This window comes from Heterocephalus glaber, unplaced genomic scaffold (assembly GCF_053883595.1).
Source record: "Heterocephalus glaber isolate CG9 unplaced genomic scaffold, H.glaber_assembly_v1.0 deba00001594, whole genome shotgun sequence".
Taxonomy (NCBI): Eukaryota; Metazoa; Chordata; class Mammalia; order Rodentia; family Bathyergidae; genus Heterocephalus; species Heterocephalus glaber.
This window is the reverse complement of record NW_028258369.1, coordinates 2,040,874-2,054,886: the sequence shown is the minus strand read 5'-3', so window position 1 is coordinate 2,054,886 and position 14,013 is coordinate 2,040,874.

Genomic DNA, 14,013 nt, shown 5'->3' with positions numbered 1-14,013 from the left:
TGTTTTTGCTTTTGTTTTTAACTTTTCTAGGTCCTTTGTACTCCTACATAACTTTTAAATTTCAATATCCAGTTCTTCATGTATAGCAAGTATACACAGACCTGAATTTTTATATATACCTTGTGTTTTCTAATCCTGCTAAATTCAAGTACAAGTTCTAGTGGCTCCTAGAGATTTCTTAGTATTTTCTCTGTAGATGATCATTTCATCTACATAGAAAGATTTTGCTTCTGCCATGCCAATCCTATCCTAGTTGTGTCATTTTATTGCCAGGCAATTTTGGTTGGGACTAAGTTTCAAAGTTTAATGGACAGATAAAGAGTAAGCATATCTGCACTTGTTCCCCTCCTTAAGGAGAAAGCATTGTATCTTCTCCATTTATATACATTATATACATTATATACATTATATACATTATATACATTCTCGCTGGAAGTATGGAGTACATGTCTTTAATCTGTTGAGAAGTTTCTGTTCTACTTCTAGGCTCCTCATAGCTTTTACCATGAACAGCTGTAGAATTTAGTCCAATACTTTTTCTCCAACTAGTGACAGGATCATATGGCTTTTTCCTTTCCTCTGTTTAAATGATGACTTTTGGGCATGGAACTTCCAATGCTGAACGAACACTGCCATCCCTATAACAAAACCACTTTCTACATCCTGCCAGGTACTCAACATTGTGCTAATCCTAAAACTGGATAAAGATAATAGAAGAAAAAAAGTATGAACATAGATAGAAATTTGTTTAACAAAACAAACTCTTGGAAGTCAGGTCAGGCAGTATGTAGAAAGTGGTTTTATTATAGGGATGGCAGTGTTGGTTCAGCATTGGAAGATCTACCCCCAAAAGTGATCATTTTAAGAGAGGAAAGTAAAAGGCCATATAATCCTGTCAGTAGTTGGAGAAAAAGTATTGAACTAAATTCTACAGCTGTTCCTGGTAAAAGCTATCAGGAGACTAGAAGTAGAACAGAACCTTCTCAACAGATAACCCATGTACTCCATATGTCCACCAAAAATGCCTTCTATGAGTGGAGAAGATACAATGCTTTCTCCCTAAGGTGGGAAACAGGGCAGATATGCCTATACTTCATCTGTCCATTAAACTTTGAAACATAGGCCCAAACCAAAAGAGTCTGGCAATAAAATGACACAATTAGGATAGGATTGGCAAGGTAGAAGTAAAATCTTTCTATGTAGATGAAATGATCATCTACAGAGAAAATACTAAGAAATCTCTAGGAGCCCCTAGAACTTCTATTTGAATTTATCAGGATTAGAAAACACAAGGTATATATAAAAATTCAGGTCTATGCATACTTGCTATAAATGAAGAATTAGATATTGAAATGTAAAAGTTATGTAGGAGTACAAAGGACCTAGAAAAGTAAAAACTAAAAAAAAAACAGTGTTGGAATACATTTAGTTCCTAATTTTGACTTCCTCTAAAGCTACAGTAATCAAGGCAGTGGTGGTGTAAGGAAAGACATGTAGATCATTGGAACAAAACAGAGAATCTAGAAATAGAACCACACATATATGGTCCACTGAGTTTTGAAAGATAATTTAGCATTGACATTTTATAGAACATAAACTCAATTCAAGTGTAGAGGAAAAGATACTGTTTTAAGCAAATGAAAAAAATGATAAATGAGATTCCATCAAAATTTAGAACTTTAAACGACATGTTTAAGAAAATAAAAAGTAGTCCTTAAACATACCATATTTATAATACACATAACCTATGACCAGAATATATAAAGAACTCTTACAGCTCATTAATAGACAACCCAATTAAAAAGTAGACACAAGAAGATGATAAATAGCCAGTACAGAGCAAGGAAAGGTGTGTAACACTAGAATCAGAAAAAACACTAATCAGTACAATAACAAGATTGAATTATACACTCATTAGCGAGATGAAGTTAAAAGTTTTAAAAGAACAAATGTCAGCTTAGGTGTGAACCAGTTAGAACTTTCTCATACTGCTTATGTGAATGTAAAGTGATAAAACCATTTTGGAAATCAATATAGAAATTTCTTGTAGTACTGTTAAGAACCAACAGTTCTATTCTTGTTTTTACTTAAGAGGAATGAAAACACATGTTTACAATATATTTGTACATACAAGTTGACTATCCTTTATCTGAAATTCTTGGGACCAGAGCATTTCAGATTTTCATTTGAAATCCACTTGATCTGCAAAGAGGATAGTTACTCTGGCTTTTTGTTTGGGTTCCTGTCATGTGGAGTACTGTTTTCTGCCCTTTAACTTTCAGTCTATGAGTTTATTTTTGAATTAAATGTGTTTCTTGTATGCAGCATATTGTTGGATCTTGCTTCTTGACCCATTCTGCCAGTCTATTTCTTTTGATTGGTGAATTGAGACCATTAACATTGATGGTTATAACTTATACATATTGACTTACCATTGTCATGAATTTTTCTGTTTCTTGGATTCTCCCACCTTGTGTTTAATTTCTTGTCACTACTGACAGATTCATTCTCCTGGGCTTCCTGTGGTTGTGATCCTTGTTGTCTTTTCCTGGGATATTGTCTAAAATTTTTTGGAGTGCTGGTTTGGTATTCATGAAATTCCTAAGGTGCTCTTTGTCATGAAAGTATCTTATTTCTCCATGATTTACCATTTCTGGAGGTGATCGCTTTTGCAAGAAAAGTGCCTTAATTTGACTCTTGACTTATTTTCCTCTCTCTCTCTTTCAAGGAACTAGAAAGCAGTGGTTTAAATCTCTTGGTTTGCTAGCAATACTTCCTTCTCTAAACATGATTGTTATGGCTGAACTTGTAACTTGCACTTTAAGAGTACCTACTGGAGTTAAGGATATGAGTTTCCTGAGGAAGATCGTGCGCTGGTAAAGGGTAGATAGTCCAGTCCAGTTTTATTTTCTAGTTCTCTGCAGATGTTAGCTACATACTATGGAGTGGTATAAATCTTGGGGGACACCCTGGGGTCACCCTAGGGGGCACAGTAATCAAGTAGAGACTTATGGGACTCCATATTTGTTTCTCTTGTTTCAGATTAGGAGCTCTATATCTGAACCTCTTACTCCTTTGGAATATATTAAGGACCAATTTAGTATTTCTCTACATCCATGCATGGTGTGCTTACCTCCTAAAGCCAAATACACAGAGGAAAGTACTATGATGCTATCTCAATTAGAATTATACTATAAAGGAGAGAAAATGGTAAAATTATCTTATGTTGAGATTTTCTTTACATTAAGAAGTAATTCTTGCTTGTGTTCAAATGTAAATGTGGGCCATAGAAAAATGTGAGACACCTTACTCTTAAGACATTCAGTACCTCTAAGCTTGAGGCTACTCCTCACCCTTTAGAACCTGAGAACAAAGTTTCCAAGACAACTTTAAGCCTTGACCACCAGGTGCTGAGGGTGGAATTTCTAGGCCAGCCATAATTAATCTCCATGAGGCTATATCCATCCTTACCTAAGTTCAGGTCCCTCAAAAACATCATCCCTTGCAGGAAGTAAATGACAAATATGGGACTACCTGTGTTCATGTGTGTTTTTCTCTCAACAATCTAAGACAGGTCAAATGAGACCTAAGAAAGTTTTCAGATGACCCTGACATGAACATTGAGGTCTTTAGAGGACTTACTCAGACCTATGGACCAGATTAAAAAGATGTAATGTTGCTCTTAAATCAAACATTGATTTCTAATGAGAGACAATGATATTACAAGCTGCTACTACATATAGAGACAAATATTATCTTAATTTTGGAAGCTCAAGAGACAGCCAGCCAGGGGAACAACTGGTTCCTACTGAAACACAAGCAGTTCCCATACAAGACCCCCACTGGCCTGCCAATCAGATAGGAGATTAAATAGAAGACATTTTCAGGCATGTATTATTGAAGGTCTAAGAAACATGAGAACTAAGCCCTTCAATTATTTTAAATTGTCAACTCTTTTACCAGGAAAAAAGCTGGAAACATCCCTGGATCCTGATTTGATAGAAAGAAATACTATAGTTTTTTTCCAAGTCAGTCTTGCAATATGTTGATGGTATGCTGTTATGTGCCCCCTCAGAAGACCGTTTTAGCCAAGACATCTGCTCTACTGAATTTTCTAACATACAGGGGTTATAATATTTCTAGATCTAAGGCACAATTTTGCAGCCTTATTATACTAAGGGAACCCAAAGATTAGGAGAAGAAAGAATTAAACCAATTCTTTCCTTTCCACAGCTCAAGACTCTAAAACAGCTAAGCACATTCCCAGAAATTACAGGCAGGATATAATGAGATTGTGTGACCCTCTATTAGCTTATATAAAAATCCAAGAGACAGACACCTGGGAAACTTATTCCCAGACCGCATTCCAGAAGCTCAAACAAGCACTTCTAAGTGCCTGCCTACAAGACACCATTTCAGTTTCTATGTTAATAAAAGGTGAGACATGGCTTTGGGAGGGTTTCTACAACATCAGGGAGCTGCTCAATAGCCTTTAGGGTATTTCAATCATAAATTAGATATTATAGATTCAAAATTATTTAGAAAGAAAAGCCCTAAACAATATAGTTAAAACACTTTTATTCTCTTTCAAGGGGCAAAAAGCAGCCATTGGGGTCTTTGATTATTGGTTTGATTTTCTGCTTGGCAATGCAGTTGGAGTCAATCATAGCTTTTGTCTCTAGAGGTATGTTTTGCTAAGGATTACAGATCCATTCTGGAAAAGCTCCTGATCTTAATTGTCCCTGTACACCTGAGATGGTTAAGATTTAGTTCTTGTGCTATACTTAAAGACACTCTTCTGTTCCTTCTCCACTGCCCTGCCCCTGAGAAATAACACAGGTTGATTCAAGGCACTTCCTTCCACTGTGGCTGCTGGATTTCAAGACAAAGCTTCCAAAATGGTGAGTTTCCCCTCCCTGGAATCCTTTCAGAGTAAAGGTGACCTTTATATATCTCTGGGCCATATAGAAAACTGGTCTAGGTTTAATCCTGAAACTCTCAAAAAATAAATGTAAAACTTTTAGTCCAAATTTATCTTTCAGCCTTCAGGTAAAATTATAAAATGGTAAGAACAGCTAACCTGGCTCTGGCCACTTCCTTGAACCTCCCGTCAGCTGCCACTGGCACTGGATCAGATAAAGTCTAAGGGGCACCTTAGATTGGGTACAGAACAAGAGAGATAGACAGGGATGCCTTCTTTTCCTTTGTTTCTTTTCAAAATGGGAAAAACTGTCAGAGGTAGACATCTGCAGCACAGTAGGTTGAGCCTTGGCAGGCCTTCTTCCCTCACTGCTTGGAATTCATACTTAGCTCCAAAGAGTGTCACCTAGTTTCTTCTACATGCAAACCTGGCCTGAGTGGACCCCCAATGAAGGTAGCTAAAATTACCTTTAATGGTCTGTCTCTTTAGAGGGAACAATTACATGTGGCTATCAAACAACTATGGTTTTCAAAGTAACAATGAGAATCCTATATAGCTGGGTATTACAGTCAGATAAACCATCAGTTTAGGGCCCATCTTAAAATTCTTTTTGCTTTCAAAGGTGTAGAAGATTTTTATTCCTTTTGATTCTTATTACAAAAGATCTCTGTTAATCTACAAAGTTCTGACTAGTCTTTTTTATAATTATAAACCTAGAAATTATAAAATTATTACAATTCAACTTGGCCAAATACATCTGAGTGCACTCCTGTTTATAAACAAGTTGTCTTATGTGTGTGTGTGTGTGTGTGTGTGTCTGTTCAATTTGTTAAAATGCATACAGCTGTTTTGTTTGAGCTTTTTTTCTTTTGGCATCTTGGATTTTTTAAGATGTTTGCCTGTAACTCAAGATGTCTAATAGATAAATATAATTAAAGACATGCTTCCCCCAGGCTGCAAGATGATCCAAATATGGTCAACTGGTTTTACAAATACAGTACATATTGCTCTCTATGTATAACTTGGGAATCTTTCATTGGTCAAAAATAATGTGTTAATTGTTATGATCTGGCTCTCACAGGTCATCTAAAATTTGTTAAGATAATTAGATAAAGACTCTTGGGCTTAGGAAAACTACTGGACAGGACTCCCCTTGGTAAATAAAGAAGTGGCTGCCTGGAAAAAATTTATTCCAGCCTTTGTTTACAAAGGAGACCTCAATAATTTCCATAGCCTCGTGGGAAATACATTGCTAAACATGTCATTGTGATATGTATACATTGGTCATGGTCTAAATTTTCTGTGGGAAAACAAGGTTTTATTTAAAATGCTCTTGGTACAAAACAAAATTAAGGGACAAAGGGTTTCATGTAACTGATACTCATTGTAATTTTGTAGTGTATGTATTCATGCCTTCTGAGTGTACACATATTCTAGGATATTGAATGATCTTTTTTGACTCATGCCTTTCTCTTGCACTCCAGCTACTTGTGATAAGAGGTACATGTCAAGCGAGCATGAGAAAACCAGTCAAATAATAGTTTTCTTAAAAACTTATGTGATGTATGTGTCACCACACTTGGATGTTCCGTTGCCAAACAGTTGAAACAATGTCACATGCTAAAATTAGAGACTAGATATTATGAACTCCTAAGGTATATTTATAGGCCAAGATCTATGTTCTCTTTAGATGGCATCCTACTAAAGGATAACAAATAAGAGTTTTCTTTATGTCATTTAATGTCTTGTGATCAGATGGAGGAGTTTGACTAAAAGACTATTATATACTAAGATGGACATGTAAGCGTTAAAAAGAAAATGTCATGATTGTCATGCTAAAATTCTATGTGTAGCTCTTGATCTTAAGTTTCTCTATAATATATAAGTGTTGTCTGTTAACATTCTGCAGGGATTCAACTAATAAAACAACCATCATTGGTAAGAAATAATAGCCCTCTAATTGCTTTATACTTCAAAAGTGCTTGATGTTTTAACTATTATAATAGCTAAGCTCACTGCTCCTACTGAAATACTTATGTCACTGATCTCTTCTGGGTGTTCAACAACTAAAGTTTGCAGACCAAAACTAGAAAGGTAACTGGGCTATGAGGATAGCCAATATTTTGGCCCTGGGCCCTTAAGGTCAACAAAGATCCAGGACACAAAATAACCTTTTGTACAGGATCCTACATCTTTGTTAAGTCACGCAGCCTCCTGAGCAAGGAGATTGCTGGGCACCAGAGGACAAATGTACCATGTGCCAAAGGAGGGTCACAAAGAGGAAAAAATCTCCCATGCTTTCACTGAAAGCAATATGGTCAAGCAAGGCCATGACCCATCCTGACAGCTGATGCTGACAGAGGAGCTGAGAAGCTCTATGCATGGTTCCGAAGTAATGCCTGAGGAGACTTAACCGACCTTGATAGATAGCAAGAAGTTCATACTGATTTGACACAGGTCTCACTTTAACTTGGTCTTAAACACACAACAGAAAAGAATAACCAAAATAGGTATAAAATAATGCCATAGTAATAAAGCTAGATATAAAAAGGGGCTCCAGTCACTGACCCCTTCTGACAGTTTCCAGCTACACCAGTAGCTGACCATGGTTATGGATCATTAGGAAAAATTATGGTAGAATCTATAAGAGCTCAGCTAGAGTTTTATATTTCTTAGTGAAATTTGTTCTTCAAGTTGTCTCTTATCTTCTTACAACTAAAAGTAGAGAGACTTATAACAAAGTATTAGACTTATAGATAACCTCTATCAATGAAAGAATCTAAAAGCCAGCAGGTTACAATCACTATTTCAATTTCTAAGGGTGACTTTCTCCCCAACCTGCCCTCTCATTCTAGTGTATTCATGCTTAGATTATACATGCTCTAATTTCTTAAAAGTTTTGTTTATTCTTGCTTAGAGGCTGCCAAACTCCAAGCAGTCATACAAATGGAACCAATGACAAATATGCTGGACTTCTTTTCCTGGGATCCACCAAATCAACCTTGTAAACAGCTTATAACTGCTAAACTATACAATATGACTTCTATGTTGGGATTCTGAAGTCCCCTGGACCTTCTCCTTATCCTTTTTGTGGGAGGCTATTACTAGTTCCTCCCAGTGGAAACCCTTGTTGGCTATATTCATAGCAATCCTGCTGACCTTATAATTTGGTCCATCTATTAACTGTTTCTTTGGCTTTGTCCCCTCCAGACTCAAACCAATACGACTACCAAGATAACAATGCCTGGTAACTATTGAGGGCCTTTAGATAGACCCTCTGTAGAGTAAGTCTGACTGCTGACCACAACTATGACCCTCTTCAGCAGGAAGTAGCCAGACTGGTCTTCACCCTTTGCCTCCTCACAGCAGTTAGGGGTACTTCTTCAGAAGGGGGAATATTGTGGATAGGTAAGTTAATTAGATATCCTGTAGGCAATTAGACAGGGCCTCCCTTAAGGCACCAGCCCTCCAGGAGCCAACACAGTGAGGAGCCGACATGAAAAACAATTGAGGCACATTCGCTGGTTAGCATTATCAAAAGAAGAGGCACTACTTCCCCTAGAGATAGGCAGCAGTGATTGATATTCTAAATGGGAAATTCCTTGTATGTGACTTGTCTTCCCATTTGACCCCCATTTAATCAATATTACCTGGGTGACTGTACTTGTAATCTTATTGGTCAATCATGATTTTGTCCCACCTCATGCCCATCTTGTAAATTTCCATTGTGTCTTATAGTTTTGTCCCACTTTTTACCCGACTCACCACATGGCTTTGCTGTATAAAAAAATCTTTGAAATGTGAGGTGGGTGGGCAACCCACTTTCTGCTCCCCCTTCTGTCTCTCTTTGACAGAAGCTTTCTTTCTCTCAATAAATTTTTCCTACTCTTAAAAAAAATCAGAAAAATAGTCACTGAAATACACACATTTCATGAATACTTAATAATTTAGCAAAATACATAAGGAAGGTTAAGTCCACTTGTTTACTACATCAAGCCAGATACTTTCATTTTTAATCAAACTCTTCTATTTCTACAAAGACATAAATAATATACATACTCACAAATAATTTAATAATAAATGTTTTAACAATGTTCCAGGATTGTTTGATACAGGACTGCAATGAATTAGCAGCCAAGAATGATATTTTTTTTCTTGGACCTTCTAGAGTAAGTATCTCCTGGATTACTTTTCACCTAGTGTTTGCAGCCATTCTTTATATTGCTGTCTGGTTTTATTATTCTTTCTCATACAATGATTTATCATCCATTGTCCTGGCCTATACTCAGTCTAGATTGACACTCCTTATGGAAAAGGACTGAGTGTAATATTTCTAAGTATACTCTACCATCTCAAAACCAAGTGCTGCATGCATGGGAGCCCATCAATACTATCAGTTGAATGATTGCCAGAAACTTGCTAAGTATTGCTGTTCAGTTGATGGAGAGACTAAACTGATGCATTATTTCTTCTATAATATATAAGATATATTCCCCATTTAAAATTGCATGCTCAAATGGATGAGATCTGTTCTTCACTTTTTTGCCTTCCTTCTGATAATGTTCTTAAAGTCACAGAAATTTACCTTAGACATTTGCTGATTAAAAAATTACTTCTAACAGACTGATAGAATAGCAAAACTTCTAATTCATTTCAAGCCAATTTAGAGAATTGAACAGTTTCCTTGAGACCTACTTTCATGCTTCTTTCCTAAACTGTAATTAAAATTACATATCAAATTGAGAAATTCTTTCTAGTGGAGTAGTCTACCTTTTGAATCATTTCACATGTCTATTGACAATAATATATTAAATAATTTTACATGAAATTTTCTAGTATTTATATGTCAGAAAGGCTCTAAGAAGAAACAAAAATTGTAAAATAGTATAATAGAATGGCATAATACAAATCAACTGAGTAAAACTTTCAATTGACATAATAAGAAAATGTGAAATTTAGCTCATTTTCTCTTTATTTGTATTTGTATTCATTTGTGAATTTGTAATGTATAAAATTCTTGTGCAGACATTTAATATCAATATTGAGATGCTTTACAACTTTGCTACAATAAACATGAATTATTTAAATATTCTATCAAATTACTGTAATATGTAATTTGTCTCCTTGTCTAACAGAAATATAACATCTACTGAAAGCAGCACATAACTTTTATTTCTCTATATTTCCTACAGTACATTGCAAGAGTAAATATTTGATATCTGTTGATCTGATTTTGATTGCAGAAGAAAAAAATCCCTAATTTTATGATTCCCTATTTTTAGAAAAATTGTAAAATTTCTCTAATGAACTAGTCAGAAGAATGTGTCATTAAATAATTAAATAGATTTTTGTCTTCTTTTTAGTTTTCTAAAGACTCCTCAGAGCATTGTGACAAACTATTGAAGAATGTAATTCTGAGATCTCCATTTAAAATAAGGTGAAATTCTAAATTGCATAAACATATTATTCTGAAAGCATGTGCTTAATTCTAGTTGTTATAATATACGGAAGGTGTCAGTCAAATTGACAGTGAATCTCAGTGGTTGTTGTGAAAAGCCAAGGAAAACAAAGAAATGAAGAATACTACATTTTTTGGCATGATGAAAGGCAACAATACTTCCACATATTCGGGACAATCAAAACTTGACACATGAGACTGCTCTTACACCAAGAGTATTAATGTTTCAGTTAGAGATGTGTATTTATTTCCTGTCATGGGCTTTGGCTTTCACCACTAATTGATTATTACTTAACAGATGAAATCACACATAGCAAGGACATTTCGGAAATAATAAGAAACAAGGATTCATACAGAGAACAGAATTAAATAACAAACCAGCAATTCAACCAAACCTTTATTACCAGGACACAAATATACCATTAACTTATAAACATTGCTAGGACAACACTTTTAAACTCACAATAATGGACACTGGATAAATATTTGTTGAATAAATTGGATGTATTAACAGCCTCTTTCTTTTCTGTTGGCTTTGTATGTGAACAAGTATAAAACTATTTCTAGTTCATGTCTTTTTCAATGTCTACTATAAGAAATCCTCCTTTTAGTTATAAAGTAATACTAAATATATGCCATATACACACTTTCCCACTGTATTTTATAATAATGAATCGATACAAATGCAAGGAAGAGTCAGAATTCATGAATATTTGGTGTGAAATCTTGTCCTATGATGTGAGCAGAGATATTAATTCATCCACTTACTTAAAAGGCCACATTTAACTCCTTTGCCTCATTTGACAGTTTGCACATCCATTAATTCCTCAGAGATTTACGTAAGTAAAGATCTTTCATGATGTATATTAACTTCAAATGGAAAAAAGTTTCAGAGAAAATTAACAAAAATGTATCTTTAAAAGTCTATTTCAAGATATCAATCTATTTTGTAAGAAATAAATTTGAGACAAACATTTTTCTAGGGGTTGGGAAATTTATTTAATCTATGAAATTTAATAATAGTCAAGCTTAAATTCTATCCAAAGGAGACTTTAGCAGAAACATAGCAGTTTATCTGTGCTCAACCTTGTTCTCAGTCTTATCCAGTTATGTGACACTGAGCTTATATTAAAAAATGTTAGAACGTATTTTTCATCTATAAAATAGAGATATTCATAACTTCTTTGGTTCCTACTTGTTCTCAAGCTCTACTTACTAGTTTAGGAAATAGATTAAATTTTCACTGAATATAAGGGACCAAAGGGTGCTGGTCTCTTAAGATAACTTTTCTTTATTTTTCTTACATGTGTTGACAATTTTTCATCTAGCTTTCCTTAAAAGTGCTTTACTGCCATAAATGTAGCACTCGTGAAAAAACTGTAAAAAAAATGTACAGTTCAGTTGCACAAAACAAAGCAAGGCAAGCAACCTGAACCCATTCATCTTCCACATTTGAAGTATTATCACTACCCAGATGCCCCTCCAGGCCCATGTATCTGTCTAGTTCTCTCTCCTGGTGTTTACAATAATTCTTAATTTTTTCTATATCATTTTACCAAACAAAAGTGAATCTCTAGATTTCCTTGTGTTTCACAATTTATATCTATACAATTATATTTCATATAAATTTTATCTACCTTTTTTCATTCAGCATTATACATGTGACTTTCATGTAGGCTTATTATGTTTGTTCAAGTTTTTGTAGCTCTTCTCATTATTCTATAACATTCCATTGAATAAACATACAAAACTTTGTTTTTAGCTATTCTATTGATGAATATATTTGTTGTTTCCAGTAGTTGAATAATAGGTATGAACATTCATGTACATGTACTGGTATAGGTGCACATACATTATCATTAACTGTGTTTGTCTAGAGAAATTACTAGGTAAAAACTCTAAAGTACTTTCCAAAGTTATAAATATATATGGTTGCTTATTCCTTTTCTTATAATTTTATTTACATTTTTTTTAAAAAATTTAAAACTGGGAATCAAACTCAGGACCTTGTGCTTGCAAGGCAGGCATGGCACCAGTGAGCTAAATCCCTGGCCCTAAATTTATTTTTATTAGTACCTGTTTGTAGTATGCAATGATGACATTCCTTGTGTCAAACTGCTATGTGTACATAGCACATCTTAGTTTCTTTTTAAAACTCTTTTCTCTCCCCTTCCTCCCCCTTCCTCTATCTCTTGATCCCTTTTCCATGTGGGGAGGATCTATCTCCTTATTTTGTTATCTTCTTTTCTTTTGCTTTTTATTTATAATTTGGGTTTCTCATATAAGAGAAATCATGTGACATTTAAGCTTGGTCTCATTTATTTTGCTTAACATTATGGTCTCAAGGTTTATCCATTTTGCTACAAATAACTGAAGTTTTTCTTTATGGTAATGTAGGAGTCCAAAGTGTATAAACACCAAATTTCCTTTATTCGTTCACTTGTTGATAGGCATATAGGCTGCTTTGAAAATTTAGCTATTATTAATTGTGTTGCTATAAATATGGATATGCATGTATCACTGTAACATGACTTAAACTCTTTTGGGGAAATATCTTGAAGGGGAATGCCTGGGTCACATAAATTTCTAGTTTTAGTTTTTTGAGGAATCTTCATGTTGACTTCTCTAGTGGTTGTATTAGTTGAAATTCCCAACAATGTAGAAGGGTTTCTTTTTCCCTGCAGGTTCACTAGCATTGTTATTATTTGATTGCTTGATGATGGTCATTCTTTATGTTATATTGTCAGTAATTTTGATATTAGCTATTCCATGAGTGCAACAATATCTCATATTTTAATATCAATTTCACTGATGACTAAGTGAGCTCATCTCAGGCAAAATGTTTATTAGGCATTTGAATATCATTTTATATAACATATTAATTTTTTTCTAATTTAAAATTCCCAAGAGGAATAAAGACACCAACGGTTTGTATCTTTGGATTACCATTCTTTGGCCAGATATTCCTGGCCTTCAAGAAGTTATCCTCAATATTTTTCTCTTGTATTATTAGCTATATTCTGATAACTAACTATAAGCAGGTTAATTTAGTTACTGCTTCACCAATTATACAAAACATTTGTATCATTTTTTATGTAGTGATAGCTCTAGCAAAAGGTATTGTGGGAACATACATCTACACTTTTCCATCTTATGCCACAAACACAAACCTATTTTTGAAGGTCATCTTTACTTTTCCTAGTTAGAAGCTCCTTTTTTTCTGTACTCACAATCATGGAGTTCCAGGACATTAAGTCTTTTTCAATATGTGGTGTCTCTAAGACCAATCAATAGTAGAAAGGAGAATTAAAGTAGAAAGTTTTCTAGAATTAGGCTCCTATCAATGTGTCTGTTCTCTGAGTCAGTTGTTTTTCCTTCTCTATGCCTGACTACTCTTGGCTTTTATTTATTAAATGTGCTCACCTTATCCTGCCTTGCATAGGCCTCTCAGCCCAGATCTTCAATTTTATCCTTCCCTTGATTATCTACAAACTCCTTGAAAACATCACTTCTTCCGTACATTCCAATTATTTTTGCCCTTTGAGTTTTCCTTCAAATTCACTGATCAATGAGACTGCAATTGCCCAAGTTCTGAGATAACACTTGAAAACTTACTAACCCATAATAGTTTTTA